The sequence below is a fragment of the Vombatus ursinus genome, unplaced genomic scaffold, assembly GCF_900497805.2.
Source record: "Vombatus ursinus unplaced genomic scaffold, bare-nosed wombat genome assembly UNPS02014817.1, whole genome shotgun sequence".
In the NCBI taxonomy this organism is placed as follows: Eukaryota; Metazoa; Chordata; class Mammalia; order Diprotodontia; family Vombatidae; genus Vombatus; species Vombatus ursinus.
In genome coordinates this window covers 15,868,385-15,872,539 of record NW_020954595.1, presented here as the reverse complement: position 1 = coordinate 15,872,539, position 4,155 = coordinate 15,868,385, and the positions used below count along the sequence as shown (strand labels likewise).

The following is a 4,155-nucleotide window of genomic DNA, read 5'->3' as shown; positions in this document are numbered from 1 at the left end:
TATGAACCAACCATAAGGGTAGGGGGAAATGAGCATCACAGAATCTGAGAGTCATTTGGGCCTTCAGAGGGCAGCCACTCTAACCAGTGATGTCAAACTTTAATAAAAATTTGTTGTTGTTATTCAGGAGTGTCCAACACTCTGTGACCCCTTTTGGGGTTTTCTACTGGAGCACTTTGCCATTTCCTTCTCCAGCTCATTTTTTTTTTCGACTAGGCAATGGGGTTAAGTGACTTGCCTAGGGTCATACAGTAAGTGCAATATGTCTGAGGTCGGATTTGAACTTAGGTCCTCCTGAATCTAGGGCCGGTGCTCTATCCACTGTACTACGTAGCTGCCCCTCCAGCTCATTTTACAGATGATAAAACTGAGACAAACAGAGTTGAGTAAATTGCCCAGGATCACACAGCTTGTAAGTGTCTGAGGCCAGATTTGAGTCTTCCCGACTCTGGTCCCTGCATTACATCCACTGAACCACCTGGCTGCCCCCAAATAGAAATGGGAGCCACATATCTGTACTTAAGGATCACCGCAGGCCATGTACTGACTTAGTTTAAAATGAAATGTTATCTGCTTTGTTGTATTTTCATGTCTTTGTTAAATATCTCCCAAAGACACTTTAATGTGGTTCCAAAGCATTCCAGCACACTGCAGCCAGGCAGCAGGCTGTGTATTTGACCCCTCTGATCAAACCTACACCTGCATGGAATCCTCACTCTACAAAGCCCACAAGGGTTGGTCACTCAGTCCCTCCAAGGCTGGCCCTCCTGGAGCAGTCCCCCCTGCTTATGGATACCTGTAATGGTTAAGAGGGGGTATTTGGAAGGCTGGACCCTGGGGGTCACAGAGTTCGGATATCAAGGTCAGAAAAGCAACTCCGGTTCTATGAGAGCTGTTTCACATTTCAGTGAACTAATTATTCATCAGAGATATAAAAGCAGTATTTTTGTCCTGCTTCTTGTAAGTCACATGGAGACAGGAAGTCTTGTGAAAAGAGAGAAGATAAGTCCACCATGTACAATCTTCCACACTGGATGACCAAGGCAAGAGGTAGTTTCTGGGCTCAGAGAGAAAGACAGTACCACTCCCTTGAAGCTCTTTCCCTACCTCAACCCCAGGGTCCCCAAATCCTGTCTGGCCATGGGATAAGATGGCTTACACCCCAGAGATCCACCCACTTATCCCAAAATCCCCAGCCTTCTTAGATGAAGAAGCCCAGAGAGGTCTGGAACCTTCTATTGTAAAAAACTATGTCCTAGCCACTTAGAGTGTGGTATGAACAACAAATGCCCAGCACGACCCAGGATCTGACCTGACATATTTGTAGCTAATGTTTTGTCTTAATCATCGCCTATCAGCTAGGAGAGAGTAGGGCCTAAGTCTCTGATGCTTCTACCACTTTGGGACTGCCTTCCTTAGATCAATTAACAATGGTAATGGAAACTTCCACACCAGGGATTTCAGCGTAAGTGAGCAAAACTTGGATGACCTCAGATGAGGAAAAAAAAATTGTCCGATGCTAAGTTGAGATGGTGATTACAAGATGGGACAGAAATATAATTAAAACATTGCTCTTTTTTTGGAAAGAAATATCAGGGCAGAACAAAAGAGGGAAAGGCAACTGTTCCCAGCAGTTTCTCCAAAGGAGAGTGGGGGAGGAGGGAAGTTATAGGTAGAGAACAATCAACTGACTGTAAACATGCACAGTTAGGTGACTCCAGGGAGTAGAGAGCGGGCAGGGACTTCTTTCTATCTAGAAATTAGATATTTCCTTCTTTGTTAACTCCAAAGGGAGTCTCCCTTACGCAGGGGGAAGAAGGGCCCCCACTCTGGGACAGTCTAAAAAGGGGACCAGGAGGTCACTCCCTGCAGTGGCCATCACCAACAGAGATGGAGCCCCAGGGCCCTGGGACAGGCCCAGAGCAGAGGCCACAGCAGCCCTTAGGGAGGCCCCTGCAATGAAAGGAAAGCAGGGACACACACACAAGGGGGGAGGAAAATGGCAACAAAATAGAGAGAACTGGAACTCCCTGAAAGACCATGCTGAGGGGCTGCCTATGGGCCAACACCCTGTTTGGGCATCGTTCCACTTGCAGGAGTACGCAGCCTGGGCTCTGTCTGAAGTCCTGGAACAAGTCCCAATACACCACGTCCACAAATGCACCCGAGCAATACAAAGCAGAGACAAGCGTCTGCACCCTCACCGTTTACGATACACCGGCCCTCCCCCGGGCTCCTTCCTCTCTTGGCCCCTGCCCCCACCTGCACTCACAGACTCAGCAGAGCACATAAAAGGATTCTCAGACGTCTTCAAACTTTCTTTTATTTCCCCTTCATACGGCCAGAACATCTCCACACTGTCATCCTGTCCCCTAAAGTTCCCCACTCAAATGTAGACTGTGGAGAAAAGCTGAGGACTCAAGAACAATAATTCATTGGGCTATTTTTGCAGTCAGACAAAGATCCCATAGGGCAACATCATGTGTGAAGGAGGGCTCACTCCCTAAGCCCTCTGGCCCTCACTGCTGGTTGTCTCTGCAGAGTGAGACAGGCAGAAAGAAAGAAGGAGGGAGAGGGAAGCCTTAGAGAACAGAGTGAGGACCTAATGATGCTTCCCTGGGCTTGGGCTAGTAGAGTCCAGGGAGGATCCCAGGGGCCAGTGCTGGGGAGAGAAGCTAGAGGTTCACAGGAACAGCACAAGGACTGGAGACTTGTTTTCTTTCTCAGGCCCACACAAGGCAATTCTCTCAAGCTGAAGAAAGACAGACAGATTCAGGGAGATCCTCCAAGTCCCCTCTGGCCTCCAGCCTCTCATCATTCTGAAGGGCCTGCATCACCACCCATCCAGTCCTCAGCCCAACCTCTCACATACCCTCCTCCTTGCTTGGGCCCCTCTACCCCAGCCCCTCTCTCCTTCCAGGCCCCCAGAGTCTCACATTTGGCTGTGAGGGAGACATCTGACCCCTGTGCACTGTCATTGCCCATGAGACAAAGGACAGAAATGACCCAGTCAGGGACATACATTCCAGAAAGGGGGTATGAGGAGGGAAGGGGACACCAAGAGAAGGCTACTGGGCTAAGCCTCTCCTCTGCCTTCCCATTGCTCAGGTCCCAGAGATACCATGGGCTGGGCCTTCCTTCTACCCTCCATGGCCACTCTTCACTTACCTGCAGCCTGAACCCCACGCAGGTCCTCCAGGCTACTTCCACCTGGAAAAGAAACAAGTTTCCAGTGAGGAATCCAGGAGAGAAGTCTCAGAAGTTCACTGACTTGTCTTGGAGACACAACAAATTACAACTGAGACTGCACCCCCATCCCCCACTCCAGTCCAGCCTCTGGATCCAAGAGGAAGAGAGAAGAGGCCCCCCAAATGGGCACTTCCCCACCTCCAGGCCTGCCTCCAGGGGTTCCCAAGGCTGGTCTACAGCCCCCAGCTGGGGGACACCCAGGCCCTCTGGCAGAGATCCTCATATGCATTTCTGATCTGAGTCTAAAGCACATTCCCCCCTAGGCCAGCCTGTTATACCCATGCCTGGCATCCTTCAGGAAAATGGCTTCTAGTTTGAGATTTGTTCATCTAGAGTCTCAGGGCCCATCTGACAGTCCCTTAGATGGGAAAGGGGACTTGGGACAGAAAGCCAAGCTGCGGGTCAGGGGAAGCCAGGATCTCCATGGTGCCTGCTCCCTAAGGAGCCCCTCCCAGTCCTGCCCACCTGAATTCTTCTTCCTCCAGATTACAACTCCAGCAATGACTGCAGTGATGACGATGAGGTCCGCAATGACCCCCACAATGACCATGGTGGAGGAGGACTCTGGCTCTAAGATGGAAAAGGGAAGTGAGAGGCCTGATCCCTCTGGGACCTGAGATTCACTAACTCCTCTCTCACCTCTCCCCAGTCACTTCACCTTCCTCTGGCCTTTTGGTGGGATGGTATTTTCCCCAGCCCCTCCTCATTGTCCTTACCCCACTTCAGGGTGAGGGGCTCAGGCAGTCCCTCCTGCTGAACTGGCAGGTATATTTCCCTTCCTGGACCGAGGTCACACCCACAGCTGCCCACTTCTGGAAGGTCCCGTCTCCTGCAGGCCTGGTCTCAATGAACTCCGTGTCCTGGAGCTGTTCCTCCCCATCTCTCAGCCAAGTCAGGGAGATGTCC

The 4,155-nt window shown here is 50.9% G+C and overlaps 1 pseudogene; it reads right to left on the bottom strand.

Annotated features, from left to right (window-relative positions):
- Positions 1-2,300: 2,300 nt before the first annotated feature.
- The window catches only part of LOC114023336, a 3,807-nt pseudogene continuing 1,952 nt past the window's right edge, over positions 2,301-4,155 (bottom strand).